The sequence below is a fragment of the Castor canadensis genome, chromosome 18, assembly GCF_047511655.1.
Source record: "Castor canadensis chromosome 18, mCasCan1.hap1v2, whole genome shotgun sequence".
Lineage (NCBI taxonomy): Eukaryota > Metazoa > Chordata > Mammalia > Rodentia > Castoridae > Castor > Castor canadensis.
Window position 1 is genome coordinate 45829223 of NC_133403.1, and position 23212 is coordinate 45852434.

At 55.5% G+C, this 23212-nt stretch overlaps 1 protein-coding gene across 4 annotated transcripts in view; it reads right to left on the reverse strand.

Moving 5' to 3' along the window:
* Rimbp2 (RIMS binding protein 2) overlaps positions 1 to 6990 on the reverse strand; it is a 190529-nt gene extending 183539 nt beyond the window's left edge. For 2 of the 4 annotated variants that reach the window (XM_074061337.1, XM_074061336.1), the window contains exon 1: positions 6615 to 6990. The gene's annotated coding sequence lies outside the window, so the exon portion shown is untranslated. The remainder of the gene's footprint in view (positions 1 to 6614) is intronic. The other 2 variants (XM_074061334.1, XM_074061331.1) reach the window with 1 other exon arrangement.
* Between the last annotated feature and the right edge of the window lie 16222 nt (positions 6991 to 23212).

The window sequence follows — 23212 nt, forward strand, 5'->3', positions numbered from 1 at the left end:
CCAGGTTTGTCCTACACTAAGCCAGAGCATCTCAGAGATCAGCCAGGTGAACGTGGGGCCAGCAGTGAGCAGAAGGGACCTGGGCCAAGCCACCTCTCCACCAGGCCATCTCTGCAGGTCATCTGTCAGGGGACAGTCACTGGCCTCGAGAGGGAGGGTGACCTAACGCTGTCTGAGTGAGCGTGGGGAGAAGGAGGACTCCACCATTAGAGAGCAATGGTTTGCACAGGCGAGCTTAGGAAACAACCTCCCCGTGCAGGAAGCAGGGGGACGAGCTCCATTGGCGTGTCCACTCGGACCTCTGATATTTTCTGAATAATCCCACTATTATCTTAATGGTTACTCAATCACAGTGACCACGACGGCCGACAGGCCGGCCCTCACTGTCCACCCCAGGCCCTGTCCTAACACCAATTAACTCCCTTAATCTTACTATCAAGAAAAGCCGGTCACCTCACAGCCCACAGGAAGGTGAAGTCACATGTCCAAATACACACTCTAGGGACTGGGACAGCCATGACCCACGCCACCCTAACCACAACACCGCTCTGCCACCGAGCAGTGAGGGCCCTAAGTGACTGTGACTGTCCAAGTGACTCAGAGGTGGTGTGAGCACAGCGTCCAGCCAGGCTGGCTGCCATTCTCCAGCTGTGTGACCACAGGCACCTCTCTTACCCTCTCTGTGCTTCCTTCTCATGTCTGTAAAATGGACAGGACACGGTGTGTGTATCCTCCTCACAGAGTCATGATGAACGTGGGTTCAGAACGATGGGTAACCACGACCTTTGTCCTCCCTGGATGGGGCTGTTTAAACAAGGTGACCATGGAGGGTTGGGGACATGACTGACAACAGCACCAGGTGTGTTGAGAGGACTCCGTACCGTTAGGACCTGATATGATGGGACCGCAAGCTGACTGATAAATAAGATGACAACAGGCCTATTGAATGCATCAATGGTCCCACGTGGGTGGCAGGGTGGTGTGTGGCAGGGACCCAGGTGTTACTAGGCTCAGCTGTGCTTTGTTCCCCTGTGGCAGAGCCGGCCAGCCTAGCTCCCCACTCCCCTCCTGCCACGGAAGAGAGAAAACCCACATTTACTGGGTAGAATCCCGAAAACGTGGAAGACTTAATTCATCCTCCAGTGACAAGGTTTGCTTTCCTGCCCGAGGGACAGAGCTGACCTGAGAGTGACATGGGGCTGGTGCCTCAGACCTGCATGTGATCTGGAATGGACAGGGCCAGGGTCACCGCGGCCTCGTGAGTGCCTGTGACCACGCTTGCCCACCACAGCTCTGAAGTCCTGCACCTATGTCCTGCAGGGATGCCCTGGGGACACAAGGGCAGGAGTGGTCTGTGTGCCTCATGTTGGTGACCCCTGTCCAGTGCCTACCTGAGAGAGGCAGCAGTGTGCCCAGAGAGTAAAGGGACCACCCTGCTTTGGGTGCCTTTCAGGAAAGAGAGGAAGACCCCCGAGAGAGAACAGAGGACAGGCAGAAAGCAATTGCAGCCAAACATGGCAGGCTGGGCACTGGTGGTCACACCTGTAATCCTAACTATTCAGGAGGCAGAGATCAGGAGGGTCACAGTTCAAAGCAGCCAGGCAAATAGATTGTGAGACCCTATCTCAAAAAAAAACCCAATGCAGCCTGGAGTGGCTTAGTGGTAGAGCACCTGCCTAGCAAGTGTGAGGACCTGAGTTCAAACCTCAATACCTCCAAAAAAAAAAAAAAAACATGGCAGGTAAGAAGGACTTCTCGGAGGAGGCGACCTCTGGGCAGAGCTCTGAACAACTTGGCCAGTAAGTGGGAGAGAGGCCTCTGGGTAGCTGTGTGAGGGATGAAGGATGAAAGGTGAGCAGGACCTCATCACACAGGACCGTGGCCTCCGGGGACCACACACTTGCTGCCAGAGAGACTGAAGGCAATGGAGCAGGCCCCAACCTGCTGCCACAGGACTCTGGCTGCCTGCTGAGAGTGGCCTGAGGGTTGGAGGAGGTAACAGGAGGGGCTGCTTAAAAACCCAGGTCAAGGAGGGGGTCTCAGGCCACAGGGCAGTGGTGAGTGGCCATAGCGAGAAGTGGTCAAGGGAGAGAGCGAGAGAGAGACATTGTGGGTCAACTGTGGTAGAGCTGCACATTGTCTGGGAGGAAGAAATGTTCAGACAGAGGACATGTTCAGCTGAGTGGGGGGAGAGAGAATGAGAGGAGGGAGAGAGAGAGAGAGATGGAGACAGAGAGAAAGAGAGGGAGAGAGAGAATGAGAGTAGGGGAGAAAAAGAGTGGGGAGAGAATGAGAGAGAGAGAAAGGCAGGGGGAGAGAGGGGGAAAAGAGAGAGGGAGGGAGAGAAAGAAAGAGGAGAGGAAAGACACGGAGACAGAGAGAATGAGAGAGGTGGGAAGAGGCTCGGGGAGAGACAGGATGAGAGAGAGGAGAGGGGAAGAGGGGCAGAGAGAGAGAGAGAGAGAGAGAGGAGAGTCTCCATGCATTATACATACCTCTATTTTCAGCATGACCCTGACCTTTTCCAAGTACAGATGCCTAAGGGCAAACAAAACGTGGTCGCTCCGTGCAGTGAAATATAAATATGTACTCCACCATAGAAAGCATTGCGCTCCTGATGGCTTCCTGCTCATGCCCAGTGCAGATGGGCTCCCAAGCTCCCACCATCGCCTGTCCATGCTTGGCGTCCACCAAGACCGCAGCAGCTCCTGACGAACACACAGACCCCCGGGCCTGAGGCCGGCTCTCTGAAGGCCTGCCCGAACTCCTAGTACTGGGGATCCTGGGGACATGGGGTCCTGAAATGGACTGGCCACCTGGGTTGCAGGGCAGGAGTGATCCAGCCCTAGAAAGCCTGTCATGATGACCACACCCAGAGTATAACCCAATGTCCCACCATCAGCAGTGACAAATCCTAAACATCACCACCACCATCAACACACGACCTGGTGTGTTGATCAAGACTACTAACCAGAAGGGGTGTCACCAAAGTCCCATCCCAAACCTACAAGTTCCACTCAAGGACCCAGGGACCCCACCCCGGGTCCTTGCAAATGTCGTTCTATTTAAAAAAGAAAGAAACCTTCATGCCGCCTAGAAACTGGCTCTATGGACACAGCAGGTGTGGCCCCTCTGGTCCAGCCGAGCGCGCTCAGATCTGCCCCGGAGCCGAGCTCACAGCACCACGCAGAAGTGGCACAGGGACAGCCCTGTAATCCTGTTCAGTGTCAGGGCTTTGGAGCCCTGGTCTCCGTCCCTGGGAAAAGGGTCAAAAGTGTGTTGATGAGCACTGTGGAGTGTCAGGCAGTGGTCAGCAGACACTGAGACACCAGGGCACCGAGAGGTCGGAGCACAGAACTAAAGACACCACCCTCTGGGTGTCCCACACCCAGGCCAAAGTCAGGGCTACACGTCAGACGTGTCCGTGGGGTGGCCTCTGTGGGGAAGGTACAGGGAGTGGGGTGAAGGGAAGAGAAGGGAAGAGAGAGAGGAAAAAGAGAAAAGGGAAGGGAAAGAGAAGGAGGGAGGGAGAGAGGAGGAGAAGGGGACAGCGTGCAGGGACCACCCTCCCACACAGGAGCGGCAGGTGCTCCCCAGAGCGACGGCCATGCACAACCCACTCAGACAGCGGCTCCCACACCACAGCTTTCCAAACGGGTGGGAGCAAAAGGAGAAAGGAACCATGGGACATCACCATCTCATCCAGACAGGCCAGAGGACCGCAGGACAGGGTGTAGAAGTTGACAGCAGCCGCTCTGCTGAGCCGTGATGGATGAGCACAGCAGGCGGGCTGCTCACTGGGTTCCCAGAACCACACAGACCCCAAAGCTTCTCACAGACGTGGGAAACTCGAGCTAAACCTGCCATCTGCCTGAAATAGAGGCTCATTGTGGTGCCACTGAGAGACTCCGTGGGAGGAAGAGAGTTCAAGGGCGGGTCCCTCTGGCCCTTCTGTGGGATGCTTACAGGTCTAGACCCACCTGCGTAGTCAGCGTGCGGGTACAGGGGGGCTTCACTTGCTATGTCAGCCAAAGGCTAACAGAGAGCAGAGAAGGCTTCCCACTGATGCCCACAACGCTGGAGGGTCACCAGCTAATCCGGGGGTTCCCAAGTGGGGTCTCCACCCAGCAGCATCAGCACCCCCGGGTAACGGGGCGATCAATCACCAACCTGCCACTGTCAACGGTGCCGCTGGCGGTGCAGGAGAATCTCGGTGCTGCTTTAGAACCTAACCCGTGTTCCCAAACCCCCATGTGGCGTGCTGAAATGGAATTTGCAGGAGGTTGGGAGCGGAGCCACCAACCTCTGCTCTGGGCCTCCCCCCTTCCCTTTGAACACACCAAGCTCTCTCTACCATGGGGAGCAAAATAAACAAACCAAAATAAACACCAGTCTGGTGGGAAGGCTTCCTTATGCATGGTGCCTGAGTCTCCACCATGATTGGGTCCCCAGGGAGTTTCAGGGCTGGCTTGGAGTCCACAGTGTGATTGCAGACAGGCTGGGTGAGCGGCACAGCCCCCGGCAGGGGAGGCAGCCTTGAAGGCCCCATGTCTCTCTGTTTCTCAGTGCCGCCATCCTGACCCAGGTTGTCACCTCTGAGAAGGGCAGGGGCCAAGTGTCAGCTGCCAGCTCCCTTCTGGAATAAACTGGAAAGGTTTTGCTCCTTGTTCTGGGAAAGCTGCCCTATGGCTGGCAGGGCAGCCCTAAGGTCTGAGCCTGGCTCATCCGTCCCACTCCCACTGCAGATGGACCGGCTGCCTGCCTGCCTGCCTGCCTGCCTGCCTGGCGGTCACACCACACCCACACTGGAGCTAAGAAGTCCCGTCCCACGAGGCCACAGAACGGCCTGCTAACGTCAGGGAACAGGGCATTCCTGCCACATTGAGAGAAACCATGGGATTGGGACTCTGGTAAGGAGGTCGGTATTTTTCAGGGGATCCCTCTGGGTTGTTCATCCTATACTCTAGGTCACTTTGAGATCCGCTGGCCCTCTGCGCCTGGCCAGGTCCCAGCTCAGAACTGGACAGAAAGGAGGAAGTTGCTCCACACCGTGGTCACAGGGGCCCAGGGGCCTGGACACCAGCCCCATCTCACACAGCTGCTCCATCATGACAGTCACCCTTCCCTCACCATGGAGGCGTCTTTCATCCTAGCCTCCTCCCCTCTGTGTCCTCTGTGAGGGGACCACAGGGAGGCTGGGCCCAGGACCTGCCCTCCTTTCGCCTTCCCGGCCTCCTCACTCATCCCAGCATCCTGAAGACCATGATGACCCCCGAGACCATCAGAGGGATTGGGGGAACCAGGTGTCCACAAACCACAGCAGCCTCACTCTCCCCTCAGCCCAGAGACCCCTCCCTCCTTTCCTTCCCTTCCCTCTCTTCCTTCCTTCCTTCCTTCCTTCTTTCCCTCTTCCTTCCTTCCTTCCTTCCTTCTTTCCTTCTTCCTTCCTTCCTTCCTTCCTTCTTCCTTCCTTCTTCCTTCCTTCCTTCTTCCTTCCTTCCTTCCTTCTTCCTTCCTTCTTCCTTCCTTCTTCCTTCCTTCCTTCCTTCTTCCTTCCTTCTTCCTTCCTTCCTTCCTTCTTCCTTCCTTCCTTCCTTCTTCCTTCCTTCCTTCCTTCCTTCCTTCTTCCTTCCTTCCTTCCTTCTTCCTTCCTTCCTTCCTTCCTTCCTTCCTTCTTTCCTTCTTCCTTCCTTCCTTCCTTCCTTCTTTCCTTCCTCCTTCCTTCCTTCCTTCCTTCCTTCCTTCCTTCCTCCTTTCGTCAGCCCAGCTTTGGGGACAGCCAGGCTGTGGTTCCTAGGGAACAGCCCAAGCTGCTTCTCCAGAGGCCCCAGCAGACATGGCCCCAGGGGGCTCTGCACACCCCAACACCCTGGGCAGGTTATCGTGTAAATGCGCATTTCCAGGCGAAAACAGGGTTTCCAGGCGAGCTGCCTGCGTGCACACAGGCGCACACCGGCGCGCAGACGCACACACATTCTGCCGGGGAGCATCTGTTTTGACAAACGAATCATCCCAGCCTGGGGGCCATGAATTGACAAATTTGCGTGCATTTCGATCAGAACTGGGCCGGGAATGGCGTGGTCAACTCTGATGCTTCTGTCCCCACACCCAACACCCCCCTCCCTGGCCCCAAGAAGCCCCATCCCAGGCCTGAGATGCTGGATGTGACACCAAACCGCCGGACAGAGCCTCCCCCCCGACCTCGGCCACAAAGGCGCTGCTCGGCCTGATGTCAAACTTTGCCCAGAGGGGCTTTTTCTGAAAAGCCAGGAGCCAAAGGGACCACAGAGTCACAGCACCCCATCATCACTGCCCAACCCCCACCCCCACCCCTGCACAGAGCGAGAAGCCGGTCAGCTCTTCAGTGATGGCTCCAGCAGCTGGGCCGACAGGAGCGGAGGCCATCCCGGCCCCACGCGTCCACCCGCACCCACACCGGCCATCTTCCAGCCCCCGCCACTGGGGAATAAACTTTGCCCCTGGAGAAGAGGGTTCCAGCCATGCCTCTGTGACCTGCGACCAGCTGCGGCCAGCTGCGGCCAGCTGCGGCTCGGCGCGCAAAGGTGAAGGGAGAGGATGGCTGTTTTTAGGAGAAAATGTAAATCTCAGCCTACCTTAGACGCTGGCACTGCCAAGCCTCCGGAGGTTCACCACGGAGCAGAGACAACTGCGGTGTACTGTGTCAGATTACAAACTGGGGGCGAGACGGAGGGAGGGAGGAGAGAGAGGGGAGAGAGAGAGAGAGAGAGAGAGAGAGAGAGAGAGGCGGTACCCAGTCAACATTGCAGGGCATTGGTATGTCAGCACTGCCTGGATTCAGCTAGAATGATTCATTAGTTTTCTGCAGCCAGGTCGAGAGAGAGATTGAGAGAGAGAGAGAGAGAGAGAGGACATCATCGGCCATGCAGCCGTAGCTGGAGCCGGGAACGTCAGCGTGTTAGCACACACATGCATGCAAACACACACGCCCCAAGATGGCTCTAGCCCCTCACACCGGTGTCTTTCTCTCAGAGCTGTGGTCATAAGCGGGGACAGACATGGAGACAGAGCGGCCCTCAGCGGCAGGCTGGGGCTGATCTCCCCTGGCCACACAGCGCAGGTCCCCTGCAGGTCGCCAGGAGCCTTGCAGCCAGGCCAAGGCAAACCCTGCTCTGTTCCCCCGGCCTCACTGGTGAGTGCAGCCCCCAAGTGGCCTGGGTCCTTCCTCTCTGGCCCGGTGTCCTCCCCACCCAGCCACCCATCAGCCCAGCACTCCCGCCCCTCCTCACCCAGACCTTGATGGCTGCCACATGTACCAGCTACCTAGCAACAGAGGTACAAGAGAAAATAAGACCAGAAAAACATGGGTGCGTGAATGTGAACACACACACGCGCGCGCGCACACACACACACACACACACACTTCCCTGGTAAAAGCCCCTTCATTTGTTGTGAAAGGATGATAAACAGCTCAGCTCATCTGAAGGGCCCCTCCTGTCACAAGTGGGACCAGCAGAGTTCCCTGTTGAGACTCACTTTTGCCTCTGATCTTGCCTTCATGCCAGGAGGCCCCTTTGGGTCTGTCTTGAAGTCCCAGCAGAGATCTGGGCCGAAGTCTAGGCAAAGCGTCTGCTGGTCCCCTCTGCACTCGGAAGATCTGAGACTCTGGGAAGGACGAGAACCCCATGAGCATGAGAGCCATTCACAATAGCCAAACGTCCATAGGCCAACAAATGACAGGGAAGGTACAACGGCCATTCGAGGAAATAGTATTCAGCCGTAAAAAGGAACAGAGGACTGTGGGTGAACCTTGAAAGCATTGCACTGAGCGAAAAGAGCCAAACCCAAAAGCCACCTATTGTATGATTCATTTTTTTCTGTGTGGTGCTGGGATTTGAACTCAGGGCCTCCACCTTGAGCCACTCCACCGGCCCTTTTTTGTGATGGGATTTTTTTCAAGATAGGGTCTCACAAACTATTTACCCAGTCTGGCTTTGAACCATGATCCTCCTGATCTCTGCTTCCTGAGTAGCTAGGGTTATAACCGTGAACCACCAGCACCCAGCCGTTCATTTTTATGAAGTGCCCAGAATAGGCAAATCCACAGGGACAGAGAGAGGACTGGTGGTGGCCAGGGGCTGGGGAGAGTGTCTGTGTTACAGCGTGTATTCTGGGGCAGAGGTGGTGCCTGGACAGCACTGTAGATGACCGTCTGCCACTGGGGGCTGGGATGTAGCTCAGTGGCAAAGCACTTGTCTAGCCAGTGCAAGGCCCTGAGTTCAAACACCAGTACTGCCTAAAAATAAATACATAAATAAAACAAAAGGGTTAATTTTCTGTTATATGACCCAGGATCACACTGACCCAGGCCTGACCTGACTCTATCTGTGTGAACTTGAACAGGTCAGCCCACCCATACAAAATTCTCCTATCTGCTTATAATATCATAGTGATTTCATGGGGCTTTCGGGAGGGGGACAAATAAAATATTAGAGGAGAATAAAGCATTCCCTTTTTTAAAAGTCTCATTCAATGGTATAAAAATGGCTTTGGAGCTGAGATGTAGCTCAGAAGTAGAGCGCACAGGCCCTGGGTTCAATCCCTAGTAGCACAAAAGTAAATAAAACTGGAAATGACTTTCACTCCCCTCCCTCAGGAGAGAGGGACCATTTTCAGAGCTGACCCACACCGGTGCAGGCCTCGTGTCCGCTGCTCTGAAGCCCCAAACTGCAAAGGCCCCTCTGCTGGAACCCGACCCTCCCGCGGTGGCCATAGAATTCGGTGCCAATCCTGGGTGAGGCCAGTGTTGTCCTCCGGGTTTTTCACAGTGGTCAGGGCTATTTGCTCACTCATAGGTCTCAGCGTGAGCCGAGCCCATTTCGTGGGCTGGACGACTGAGGCCCAGAGACTTGGCGGTAGTCACCGACAGTAACGTGGGATCAGAAGAAAGATTGTAGGCTTCCATTTTGTGAAGTTAGCTTCTCATTCCACAACAATTAGGGGAATTTGTGCCTGGAATTCCAGAAGCTGTAACAAGTCCAGAGAGACCCCTGTGGGTGTGTCTCCAGTGACTCATGGTGCAGGTGAAGCCACTGGGTTCCCTGAGGAATGAGGACCCCTTCAGCACCCGGAAGACTTGCTGCCAGGTTTGAAAACGAGCTGCAGATCCAGGAGGAGCTGCCATGAGGAAATCAAAGAGTTGGCCAGGCGCAGTGGCTCACACCTGTAGTCCTAGCTACTTGGGAAGCTAAGATCTGGAGGATCGTGGTTCGAGGTCAACCTGGGCAAATAGTTTGTGGGACCCCATCTTAACCAATAGCTGCTTGCAGTGGTGAGCACCTCTCATCCTGGCTGTGCAGGAAATCAGACCTGTCCAGGCATAAAACAAGATGCTATTTCAAAAATAACCAACACAAAAAGGGCTGGCGGAGTGGCTCAGGTGGCAGAGCCTGGCAAGTGTGAAGCCTTAAGTTCAAAGCCCAGTACAAAAAAAAAATCACACAGAAAGCAAAGAGCTGCTGCCCCTTTGACGCTGGCCACAGGCAGCCCCCTGTCTTCTGAGCAGGTGACAGAAGGCACAGACCTTGCTGAGAGCCCAAGTCCGAGACAGAGAGGGCGGAAGTTCCAGGCCTGCCCCAGCAAAACAGTTTGAGAGACCCCATCTCAACGGGAAGAAGCTGGGTGTGATGGTGCGTGCATATCTGTCATCCCAGTCACAAGGAGAACCCTAAATTAGGAGGAGCAAGGTCCAGCCCAGCTTGGGTAAAAAGCAAGAAACCCATCTCCAAAATAACCAAAGCAAAAAGGACTGGAGGCTTGACTCAATCAGTAGGGCACCTTTCTCCCAAGTGCAAAGCACATGTAGACCCCATTACTTACAGGGTTTTAACAAAGGATGAAATATGGCATGGCTAATAGTGGGGCTGGTGCCGTGCCGTGCTGGCCCAGGAGGCACAAGACCCTGGGTTCCTTCCCCAGTGCTGCAAAAAATGAAAAAGATGGATTATTCAAATAAACGGAAAACTGCCTAACTAAACCAAAGAATGTAAACACTCTTACGCCAAAGGGAAGCTGAGTGAATCAAGTAATCAATGAAAGGGACATTACAGAAAGCCATCCTCGCCATGATGGCTCACGAGGATTTACACCCAGGAGTCACGGGGCAATTACTGACTCCAAATGTAAGCCAGGTCCCCGAAATGCCCACCCGACAGTGTCAGGAAAGCCTCGTGGGCAAATGCAGCAGTTTTAAGTGACCGTGCCTAGAATAACTTCCTTCCGTCATCCTGGGAACGCGTAGCCAGGGTCCTTTCCAGGATCTCGTGAGGATGCCCACGCCCGAGGGTCTAAAACGCAAACCTCACAGGCTTCGTGATAAATCTGCCTCTTACAACCTAAATACTGTACCGCTTAATATATAAAGAGCTCTTAAAATCAGTAAGAAACAGAACAACAATGCGACAGAAATGCTGGCAGAACTGTACATGTGAGCTCAGCGTCTCACCTCACCCAAAACAAGAAAATGAGGTGTGGCCATCAGCTGCTTGGGAGGATCACAGTTCGAGGCCAGCCTGGGCAGATAGCTTGCAAGACCCCCATCTCTAAAATAATCAGAGCAAAATGGACTAGAGGCTGGTTCAAGTGGTAGAGCACCTGCTTTGCAAGCATGAAGACCTGAGTTCAAATCCCACGTCCCACAAAAAAAAAAAAAGGTGAGGCGTTGTTACGGCACGATCTCCAAAACATAGTAAGTGAAAAAAGCCAAGAGCAGCGCGTTTTTCCAGTCTAATTTGCACGTGCAAGTGATGCTGGTGACTTTTGGAGGAAGCATAGTCACCCAGGAACAATGCCACCTCTTGAGAGGGGGACTGGGGACAGGTCTCTGAAGAGCCCTTTTAATCAAAGCATTTTATTTGCTAAAACGCCTCGAACTGTCAGCCCAAAAAGAGCAAATCATGCCGTATTGTAAGCAAAATCTTACAGCTACTTAGAAGCCCTGCCATGACATGTACACTGTGTATTGAATATTCGTACACTTATCTACACTCAGGACATGAATAACATGGAAATGACCCTTGATGACCCCCCCATCGGGGCACTTCCTACGTGAGTGGTACCAGCTGACGTCCAGTTTAGACTCCAGACACACCCATGGCTTCATCCAGGGTTGTGGACAGGTCTCCGTCCACCCAGTGTCCCCGCGCTGTCAGGAGGGGACACTCACATGAAGCAGGGGGACTGAGATCCCTGCAGCCACAGAAGATCCTCTGGGTTAGAAAGTCACAGTCCTCCAGGCACAGTGGGGGGCAAGGACCACCACATCCGGACGCAGGTAGGGCCAGGGCTGCGGAGAGAGGGCCAAGGGGCCCAGGGTCCCCTCTGGGAGGTGAAAGGTGAGCCCTTGTGGAGGACCCACAAGAGGGGCTGACCTCACAGCCAGGGCCAGAACAAACGAGGAGAGAGGAGCAGGAAGGGACAGGGGAAGGCAAGCCGGACGGCGCAGGCCTTGGGAGGTCCTGGACACAGTGACTCGAGCCACACCTGTTTTTAGAAGATCTGAAAGGATCAGATCCAGGGCAGTGCGGTCAAGCATCACGTTCCCCAGCGACGAGAGAATGAAGGAGGGTGACTGCCAGACGCTCGTGGGCACAGAGGCCCGAGGTCAGTATGGTTCTGACCCCTACCCAGTCTCACTCTCTAGGTCCATCAGAGGAGCAGAGACAGTAAAAGCCCATTTGCCCTGGATCATCAAGCCCAGCCCCTTGCTTGTCCATCAGAGGTGATGTCCACCCAGAGGTGACATCCACAGAGTCCCTGGAACGCCTCCTCTGCTTCATCTTCCTTTTGCTCAGAGTGTGGGTTTTCTTGAACCCCTTTAAGAACTAGTTGGGAGACGGCCATGGTGGTTCCCAGCTATAATCCCAGCACTCAGGAGGTGGAAGCAAGAGCATCTTAAGTTTGAGACCAGCCTGGGGTATCAAAAACAAAACAGAAAACAAGCCAGGCACCGGTGACTCATGTCTGTAATTCTAGCTACTTGGGAGGCCGAGATCTGGAGGATGCAGGTTCAAGGTCAACCTGGATAAAAAATTTTACGAGACCTCCCCGCCATGTTCAACCAAAGAAAGCCAGGGTGGTGGTGGCACATGGCTGTCATCCTAGTGACAAACAGGAAGCATAAACTAGGAGGCCAGCCTGGGCAAAAAGCAAGACGCTATCTCCCAAATAACCAGAGCAAAAAGAGCTGGGAGTGTCTCAAGTGATAGAGTGTCTGCCTCACAAGTGTGAGGCCCTGAGTTCAAACCCCAGTACCACCAAAAAAAGAGGAAGGAAGGAAGGGAGGGAGGGAGAGAGGGAGGGAGGGAGAGGGGAGAGGGAGAGGGGGGAGGGAGAGGGGGAAGGGAAGGGAGAGGGAGAGGGGGGAGGGAGGGAGGGAGGGAGAGGGAGGGGGGAGGGAGGGAGGGAGGGAGGGTGGGAAGGGAGGGGGGAGGGAGGGAGGAAGGGAAAGGAGAGGGAGGGGGGAGGGAGGGAGGGAAGGGAGAGGGAGAGGGGGGAGGGAAGAGGAAGGGAGGGAGGGAGGGAAGGGAGAGGGAGAGTGGGGAGGGAGGGAAGGAGGGGAGGGGGAGAGGTGGGAGGGAGGGAAGGAGGGGAGGGGGAGAGGGGGGAGGGAGGGAAGGGAGAGGGAGAGTGGGGAGGGAGGGAAGGAGGGGAGGGGGAGAGGGGGGAGGGAGGGAAGGGAGGGGGAGAGTGGGGAGGGAGGGAAGGAGGGGAGGGGGAGAGGGGGGAGGGAGGTAGGGAGGGGAGGGGGAGAGGTGGGAGGGAGGGAAGGAGGGGAGGGGGAGAGGGGGGAGGGAGGTAGGGAGGGGAGGGGGAGAGGTGGGAGGGAGGGAAGGGAGAGGGAGAGGGGGGAGGGAGGTAGGGAGGGGAGGGGGAGAGGTGGGAGGGAGGGAGGGAGGGAGGGAGAAGGGTAGTTGAGAGCCATTTACTGCCCTAAGAATTTCACTGAATCTTTACAGAAAGTATGACTTCAAGGCCAACATGACAGAGCACAGCGAGGCCCTGGAGAGGACGAGGCCAGGGACACTTCAGGGACGCTCTGAATGGATCCGTGTCCTTGCTTGATCCGAATATTTCAGCTGAAAGAGCAGGGGAGACCCGTGCTCGTGGAGAAGGGCATGTCCTCACTTGACTAGGAACTTTCTAGGAGTAAGCCATGGGAACGTCGTCCTGTGTGTCCCCTCCATCCCCAAGCCTGGGGCGCAGAGCTCACGACTTGCTGTCAGTGGCCACCCTGCTCCACTGGAGCCCAGGAGCTGGAGGAGGCACCAACCGCCCACAGACGCCACCGACGCCACCGCAGAAGAGCGGCTTGGTCTCAACCAGGCCCTGCCAAGTCCGGCACCTGCCAGGGATCAAGCAGGTACACAGAGGGACACACGTGTCCCCAAGGCTTGCTGTTGGCTGAGGTCCCTCTGGAGCACAGTGGACACGACCACTGGCTGGGGCTGTGCTCAGTGCTGGGTTCTTAAGGACAGATGTGTTTTCTCACTATCCTGGGTGCTGGCCTGGGTCCTGGGCCCCATGTCAGTGTGCTGACTCTTCCGAGGCCAAGGACACTCTCCTGGGCTGGCGTCCTCTCCCTATGTCCTTGATCGTGAGTCCCTTGGTAGTTTCTGTGACCTGAGGCCCCCAGGCGTGTTGGTCAGGCCCCATCCCAGTGACATCCCAGTGACAATGGCTTCTTTAATAAGTCAGTCACCAAACACAGGCGCATGCTGAGACACTGCGGATCCACTTGAGGATTTGAGGGGACGTGACTCAGTCCATAGCCACGAGGGTCCCTAGAGACTGGTCACTTCAGGAAGCTGCAGCCAGGCCCCCAGGCTGGTGGGGAAAGGGGATATCAACAGGGCTGCTCCCCGGCAGCTGGGGACAAGAGAGGAGATGTTGGGGAGAAGTTGCTGTCTTCTCCAGGCTGCTATGGTGTCCCTCACTCGTCCTCCCTGGGGTGACTCCCCCAGGACTGGGGGTCCTGTCTCGGAGCCGAGTGGGAAGGAATGGGGTGGACCAGTGGCTGGTGCGGGCCACGGCACAGGGCTGCCAGGTGAGAATGTGACCCTTCCAACCCCCCAAGCCTCTGCATTTGTAGGGGACATCTTCCAGCTATCACAACTGTACGCAAGTCCCCAGTGCGTGGCTTTGGATTTAAAGTGACAAAGATCACCGGCAGGGGTCTATTCAGGCTGTGTACGTGGGGCACACAGGACCCCGTGCACAGGAGCCAGGTGTCCACAGCCCCAGGGGTCCCGGATGGCACGGGAAGAGGAGACATCTGAGAGAGAGCATCCCCACAGCATGGCGGACAAGGCCGTGCCTCGTGTGCATCCTGACTGCTGTGAGCGTCCCACAAAGCCACTCCCAGGCCGGTGAGGGACTGGACAGTGCCACACATGGCCAGCACCAGAGGAAGATGAAAGCAGACTGGGCCGAGGCGGGGTCTGGTGTCCAGCCGTGGGGAGGACTGTGGCCAGCACCTTAATGGGGAATGAGGCCTATAAGTCCCCAATTCCAGATGGCCCTTCTTCCTGGGAGGGCTGTCACTGGTCTGTGTGCCTCCGGGAGACGAGCAAGTCTGGGGATGGATGTTTGCGTGGCATTCACTTTTACTGGCAGTTCCCACGGCCCAAAACCCAGAGTCACAGAATGTGAAGATGAAACATCCATTTCAACCGTGTTATGTTTGGTTTTGCTCTTTTGGCAGCACTGGGATTTGAACTCAAGGCCTCACACTTGCTAGGCAGGTGCTCTACACTTGATCCACCCCTCCTGCCTTTTTTGTGATGGGTTTTTTTGAGATAGGGTCTCATGAACTATTTGCCATGGCTGGCTTCAAACTTCGATCCTCCTGATCTCTGCCTCCTGAGTAGCTGGGATTACAGGCATGTGTCACCAGCGCCCGGCCCATTCCAACTTTTAAAAGTCAATCTTAAGCCTCTTTGGAAAGAAATGGTCAGAACATGGAGGCGGGCTGTGGTCTCCATCTGCCCCACACTCCTCCGGCAGGCAGACCTGACCCCAAGGAGCTCCGCACCACCTTCCCATGGGGCACTCAGGTCACCCACTGCCGGGTTCCTGTGCTGCGGATGCTGGAGTCCAGGCGGCCCTGGGTGAACCTGCTGATGAGATCAGGTCAAGAGGATGACAGTCCCCACCAAGTCCCACAGGGGAATCTTCCAGATGCCGCCTCCCGAGAAAACAAACCAGCAGATTGTCCCCCGTCGACACCCACGCCACCATCCCAGATGGAGCCTCGCTGCTGACTTTCTGGGGCCGGTCCCCAAAGAGCATGGGACGAGACACCTGTGTCCCGTGCCACCATGGACCGGCTCCCAGCACAATGGCCGATCCAGGTCACGTTTGTTGCCCACTCTGCAGAACCACAGGGAGTAAAGAAGGGGAGGTAATAACCGCATCTTCTGGGGACCGAGTCCCCGGAGCCAGGCCCACGGTGACAAAGCTTCTTTTCTTGGAACGTGACTAATTAGGGCGCCAAATATAAACATTCTGACTCGGTTAATTTTCCTCCTGGGATGTCACATCCGTGGTCTTCTAAAGAGTGGCTCTGTCACGGTCGCCACCTCCCACGGCGGGAATGAGCGCCTTTCGGGGTGGCGCAGACCCCAGTGATGTGGACCGGGGAGGCAAGGGGGTGATTAAGGATGAGCCCATTCAGATCCGTGTCAAACTGTGCAGCCACCCAAGACCCCTGGCTGCGTCCTCGTCCTCCACAGGTGTTAAGGGGAGACACCTGGCACAGGTGAGGGGACCTGGCTACTCTGACCCGTGTGACCCCAGAGCTCCCGTGCGGATTTGCTCGGTGCTGCTGCAGAATGCGAACCCTCTTTTGAAAATATCTGTGCCAAGAATGAAGACGGAGAAGCCCGGGGCCGCGGCCCTCTGGGCTCGGAGCTCATCCCCTTCTCCCGGGAGCTACACACCGATCGATCGCCTCTCCTCAACGGACAGGAGACGTCAGGCAGGATGTGCCTTGCCCAAGTGGCCGTCCGCTAATCCCTCACCTCCTCCCCGTCCTTTCCGCATAAACAGCCCAGCAGCAATTCAAGGTGGACAGTGGCACGGGTTCTGCACGAGCTACTTGGCCTCTGAGCCGTAAGAGAAGGCTGGTGGAGCTGGAGAGGGACAACCTGGGGGAAGTTTTCGCGTCCCTCGTAAAGAACTCGTGAGGTTTGTGTCATCCTTCACTCTCCATTCTTCTCTTTCCCATCCTGAATACAGAATGTGACAGCTGGAGCTGTAGCAGCTATGTTGCCACCATGAAGGAAGGGCTACAAGAATCCTAAGAATGCCAGCCCTGACGCACTTGAGCCAGCAGCTGCCGGCATTCGAACTTCTCAAGTGACAAAAATAAAGTCCTGTTTGGTGGAGTCACTATTAGCTGTGTGTTTTATTTCTTCTGCAAACTCGTCTTTAATACACATAGCAATTTTCCCCCCTTTTTTACCCTCGGCTGTGCAGAGAACAGCTGTTTGTGAAAACAGAAGGCGTCATATTCTCTAAGGGTTTCTTCCTGTCTTCCTTCCTGCAATAATTTTCAGTGAAAACACAGATATCTCTTAATCCTGATTCAGGCAGAACTCCCCCGGGAGGCTTCTCTGATAAACTGGGCTCCTACTTTCCTTCCCTGACGCGGGCGTTTTCTACTCTGCTGTTATCCCGAGGCTGCGAATTGATTTAAGATGTGACCTTAGCATGATGTGTACCTGAGACACCGGCCATGATGCTGACACTGATGAGCACAGGGTGTGTGGAGGCAGTTGGCCATCGTGTTCCCTCCGCGGCTCAGCCCCACGCACACCTCACCTGCTGGGGCTCTTCCACCTGGACAGTCATCCAGCCCATCGTCAGGGTCACAGCGGGGACCGTGCTCAGAGACATGGTGACTCCGAGTGGAACAGCACGTGTTAGTGCAACCAAGAAGCCAGGCCTGAGGGTCCTTTGTCAAAACCTACCCTGAACTGGGCACAGTGGTCCACGTCTGTAATCCCAGCTACTCAGGAGGCAGAAATCAAGAGGATCGCAGTTTGAGGCCAGCTGGGCAGAAAGTTCACCAGACCCCACCTCAACCAATAGCTGGGCATCCCAGCTCTGTGAGAAGCATGAAACAGGAGGACTGCAGTCCAGGCTGCCCAGGCAGAAACATGAGACCCTATCCCCAAAATAACCAAAGCAAAAAGGGCTGGAGGTGCAGCTCAAGTGGTAGAGTGCAGGTGCAAAGACCTGAGTTCAAAGCCCAATGCTACCAAAAAGAAAAAAAAAAAGCCAGATCCCACAGGCAAGCTAGCCCCAGAAAGATTCAGAGGCAGGAAGAGGTTCGAAGTCGTGTTACGGCTCCCCTAGATCTGAGTGCACAAAACGACAGCCACCAAACTAGGGGACCCTGGATCTGGAGAAACCAGTGGACTCTGAGCAGAACCAGATGAGCTGATACCCGCCAAAGGACTAGGATGGAATATGGCGCAAATGGTCCCCTTGGGCAACTTGTTTCTCCAGGACCAGATATTCTTGCACTGGACACTGTCCCTTGGGTGATGATGTCACAATCCTCAAAGCCCAGCCCGGCTGGAAACCACCCCAGGTAGATTGGAGGCTGGTGTTCTCACCACAGCCTGCACAGAGCTGGCCATGGGGGACAGCCTGGCGTGTCGGGGGGGGGGGGGAGGTGACTGTCACACACACTCTGCTCTGGGGCCACCAGAACAGATGAGCTGACAGAGGTCTCGGGACTGGCAGGGGGGACAAGGGGAACAGACATCGCCAGGGAGATCAGGAGTGGCCGGGCCGCAGGCAGAGGACAGGGCTGATCTCAGATCCCAACAGGTGTGTGCACGGCTGGGCGCCTCTTGTTTCCTGTGCCTGAAGATGGCTGTGGCCTTGACGTCGCCCAGCCTGAGATGACAGAGACGACGCTGTGGGAGCCACACCTGCAGCGGAGAGGGCGTTCTCGGTGCCCGGCCAGCCAGCTGCGGCCACCGACCCCCTTGCCATGAGGTGAGGGTCACTGCAAAGTGTTCTGACCCTTGAGTGCCTTTTACCATGGCTGACGGCCTCCCTTGCTGAGGGAGGGGACAGAGGCTGGGCCTTAACTCCATCTGCACCGGAAGGAAGGAAGAGCCTTGCCGTCCCCTATTCATACGTGCATGCGTGAACACCTTATGCAGACAGACTGGGTTTTTTTGCTGGGGGGGAGACTGGGATTTGAACTCAGGGCTCTGCAACGTTTCAGAGCACAACCTGGCTCCAGCTGTGCTTTGCAGAATGCAAGGTGCGCACGGGCCCTGGCTGGTGCTAAGGTGTCACCACCATGTGTGTCCCCTGCTCCATCAGGCCTTGGTCACGGGGAGCGCGCCCCACACGCTGGACCTGGGCATCTGGGGCCAGGCTGGTTCGTCCAGGTCACCCTGCGGCGCCACCTAGTGGCTCCCTTCCTCCCTCCTCCCATGGCCTCTGCACCCAAAATGAGAGGGAAAAAAAATGCACTGTGGACCAAATGCCACCTGTTTTATAATTAGTGCAGGTGTGGATGGACAGACGGACGGACGGACGGCATTCTGGGTCTAGGGTACCGTGTCAGTGAACGTCACAGCCAAAACGCACCAGGCCCGCCCGGGAGCCCCCGTTTCGGTGTCTCCTTTCCGGTTAATTTCGCGTGATTACTTGTTGTATTATTAGGTTTGTTGAGTGCTTTCCATGCACACAGAACATTAGGGGAAGGGAGCCGCTACTTCTTTTTCTTAAATTCCGGCTGGTGACGGATTTGTTCTACTGACTACACACGCTCCCATGACAGCTGTCCTTTCTCACATGTGGCACGTGGCCACTGTCACAGCTTTGTGACAGACACTTCACACAAGTCTTGGATGCCGTGGGCTCTGGGGACAGAGGGCCTGGGCCGGACGCTGTGGGCATCGGAACAGCTCGACGCCCATCCTCGGAGTGTGTCGAGCCCTTTCTCCCCGCCAGCGGGCACGATGGCCTGGCCGGTTGGAAATGGCGCCTCCTGGCTAGGAGCGGCTTGGGAGGCAGCAGAGGGGCAGCTGGGGACCCAGGGTGTGGGATCAGAGTACTGAAATCCCAGCACAGCCCCAGACCGGCCAGGGGACACGGGGGAGGTCACCGCAGCGCACCGTGCCCGGTTTCCTCATCTGCACCGAGGGACGAGGCCAGAAGTGAGGTAGAGCACAGCAAGGGCTGAGGTCGCCCCTCCTGCAGGACGAGGTCACCATGCCGAGCGGTGACCACCGCTGAGCCCTGCAGAGGGAAGCCTGGGTCTCCCCTCACCCAACAGGGCAGGAAAGACATCAGGAGGCTCACATGACCTCCAGCTAAAAACCTGCTTTTGATTTAAAAAAAAAACACAAAAACCAGGCGTCTTCCTGGGTGCGTAGGCTGAAGCCAAGGCAGCAGCGTGTCGACTGCAGAATCGAGGTGCGGCGTATCTGTGATCACGGGGCAATGCTTTCACCCTTTCTAATGTTTGCAAATTGCCTTAAGAATTGTCGATGAAGGCATGGATGGAACAGGGAGGACAGTAAATTCTGCATGTTCTCACGCACACAGAAGCTAGAAATCTCGACATCACGGAGGAAGAGAGTGGGATGGTGGTTGGGGGGGAGGTGGGGGAACAGCGTGTGGATAACGGGTATCAGAGCACAGCTGGTGGCTCACGCCTGTAATCCCAGCTACATAGGAGGCAGCGATCAGGAGGATCACAGTTCGAAGCCAGCCGGGGCAAATAGTTCGGGAGCCCCTATCTTGAAAATACCCAGCACATAAAAGGGCTGGTGGAGTGGCTCAAGGTGTGGGCCCCTCGGTACTGCAATAAATAAATAAATAAATAAATAAAAAGCACAAACACGGCTAGAAGAGGCGCTCGGTGGGGTGACCACCTCACGACCTAGGAGGTCCCAACACCCAGGCATGGTAGATGGTTAAGGGGATGGAAACCCTCACCGCCCCGACTTGGTCACTACACATGGCACCGTGTGCAAGTGATCACGCACCCCTTAAATACGCACAATTACTAGGCACCAATTAAAAGTATAAATAAACCATTTTCAATTAAAAACAACGTTGGCCAGACATGGTGGTTCATGCCTGTAATTTCAGCATTCAAGAAGCTGAGGAAGGAAGATTGTGAGTTCAAGGCTAGCCTGGAATACATAGAACATTTTTAAAAAGGGGGCTGGTGGAGCGGCTCAAGTGGTAAAGCCCCTGCCTAGCAAGTGCGAGGCCCTGAGTTCAAATCCCAGTACCACCAGAAAAAAGAGATTACAAAAAGTTATGGCGAACAGTGCTTTTAATTCATTAATTCATTTCCCACTTTCTGACCTCACCCACTCCTCGGTCTTTTTTTAACCCACTTACCTACACAGACTCCTCCAGGCACCAGGGCCCCTGACCAGGCCCCTCCCCACTCTCCAGCTCCCCAGCAGCCTGGGCAGCACCAGAGACTTAATGGGATGGAAGCCAGTGGGTTCTCCAAACCTGCCCTCCTCCCACCCCACCCTAGCCCAGCCAGCGACCAAGCCCTTTGCCCTCAAGCAGGGCGCAGAGCTGGTGCCCTTGGAGCCCTGGCTGCCCTGGGCCTTCCCTGTGTGTCCTGAGAATAAGGCACAATCCCCCCTCCCAACCCCCAAACCAGCACGAGCTCGGGGCACCAGGCCACCCTGCCTGCCCCATTGCAGGGCTCTGAGCAAGGACTCACGTGGGTGGTTTCCTCTCTTTTTAATCTTGGGGATTCCAAAGTGACTCAGAGCCGCCAGTGCTGCTGGACGAGCTCCCTCCAAGTCACTTGTCCCTTCCATGGTCCTGAACTCATTCCCTCCTCCTGGCCCCTGCCTCCCCACTCCAGGAAGTCCCCCCAGGGCCTTCTCAGGAGGCCCCTGCTTCTTCAAAGCCCAGCACTCCCCCTATTGAGCACGACAGCACCCCTCTGTCCTGGGGTCTCCCCTGGTCTCTCCTGGACAAAAGCACTCCACGGGGTCCTGAGGGGGCTGCCCACAGGTGGCCATTGTTGGTGGATGACTCATGTCTGTTGTCTCTGGAGGGCTTAGGTTCCAAGGGGCCCTGCCTTCGGAAGCCATGGTGAACAGCTCTTACGGGGTCACAGGGGTCAGTGAGAAAACAGGATTTGATTGACACAGATTCTATTGATGGGAGGTTTTAAAGAAAGCAGTTGCGGAGGAGGAAAAGGAGCCACATTGCACAGCTGGGCCGAGAGGCGTGCGCCCAAGTGCCATGGCCGGGCGCCCTCTGCTGACCATCTGACGCCCTGCAGGCCGCGAGCGCAAATGCTTAAGCCCAGGGGGGCTGGGAGAAGATGTGGCCCAGCAAACCATCCCGCACCCAGAGAAGAGGGCCTTTGTTATTGTTTTGCAGTACTGGGGTTTGAACTCAGGGCCTACACCTTGAGCCGCTCCACCAGCCCTTTTTTGTGATGGGGTTTGTTCGAGATAGGGTCTCTCGAACTATTTGCTGGGCTGGCTTTGAACCGCGATCCTCCTGATCTCTGCCTCCTGAGTAGCTGGGATGACAGGCGTGGGCCACCAGCACCAGACAGGACAGTGCTTTAAAAAAAAAAAATCACATTTTCTCTCATATGCAGAATCTAGACCTAAAAATGAACAAACAAAAACCACGGATACACAAAGGGGAACTATTTGCTACTGGAGGGAACCAGGGGGAGGGGGAAGAGAGAAAGAGAGAGAGAGAGATGGGGCAGATGTGATCCAAGTATGAAAATGTCATAAGGAAAGCCATTATTTTATAAAATAAAACACTCGACGTTCAGGAGCTGAAAATGCTAACTTCTGTGATTTGGTGATTGCGTCCTGTCTAGGAGTGTCAAAGCGTCACTCTGCACCCAGAAATACAATTCCCATAATAATCAATATTTTTCAAAGCCGCTTGATGGAGTCATAAACAACGTATCACAAATGCGCCTGTGGTAAAGGTGGAGTTGGTTTCAGTGCACGCACACAAGTGTCCCAGAATTGCTGCCAAACTTAGGCAGTCGGTGCCCATACCCGGCTCAACCCTTTCCTGGTGTTCCCGTAAAAATGGAAGTGTGCCATTCAGTTGTCTGCGTCCCTTTCATTTTTGAGTTCCATCTGTGACACTGCAGAAACCGGACTCACTGCCTTTTCTTGCTGGGCAGTTTCAAGTCACACCTGCTTGCTGTCACCTGCCGATGAGCACTGGGCTGTCTTCTGGGTTTTGCTAATGCTGCTCTGGACGACACTTGTGTACCAGGCTTCGAGTGGGTGCACACTTTGTTCATCGCCGGGTTACAGGACTTTAACGTCTCAAGAAACTGCCGCATTGCTCCCCACAGTGGCTGCCCATTGGACATCCTGACCTGCACCGCCCTGGCTTCCAGAGTGGCCGTGACCTTCCTGTCCTCTACCTTGTGGCTTGGGTATGAAGTGTCCCCGAAAAAAAGGCTGTGTTGATGGCTTGCTCCCCAGCTGGAGGTGCTGAGAGCTGAGTGGATAGAGAGCATGCCAACTTCACCATCGATGGGCTATTAGAAGGTGGGGCAGAAGTAGCCCACTTGGGTCGTCGTGCCTTTGAAAGACACATCCTGTCCTGGCCCTTTCCTGTCTCTCTCTCTCTCTCTCTCTCTCTCTCTCTCTCTTTCCTGGCCACCATGAGGTGAGGAGCTTCTGCCACAAGCTCAGGTCACTATGATGATTCTGCCCCACCTCAGGCCCAAAGCAATGAGTCCAGCATGCCATGGACTGAACCTCTGGAAATGTGAGCCCAAATCAACCCTGCCTCCCTTAAGCTGTCCTCAGGTATGGTGTCATAGCCGTGAGAAAGCGTGAATAACACGCGCCTCCCTTTCCTCTGGCCTCTTCCCCCATTCTGGATGCTAAAGTTTCAGATAAAGGATGACCCTGTACCTGGCCCATGCTTGAACAAAGGAGGTGTTTGGGTTTTTTTAGATTAAATTAGCCACACTGTTTAGATGCGAGGATGGCTTAAGACCCCGAGGCCCAGCTGCATGTGAACACGGGGAGGCACAGTCCCCGGAGGCAGTCGAGTTCTCCTTGGCCACATTGTCTGGTTGCCAAGCCATCTATGCTCCCGGCTCTCCACCTCCAATGCTCCTTGCCCATTGCTTGATCTATCAAAAATCAGATAAATAACA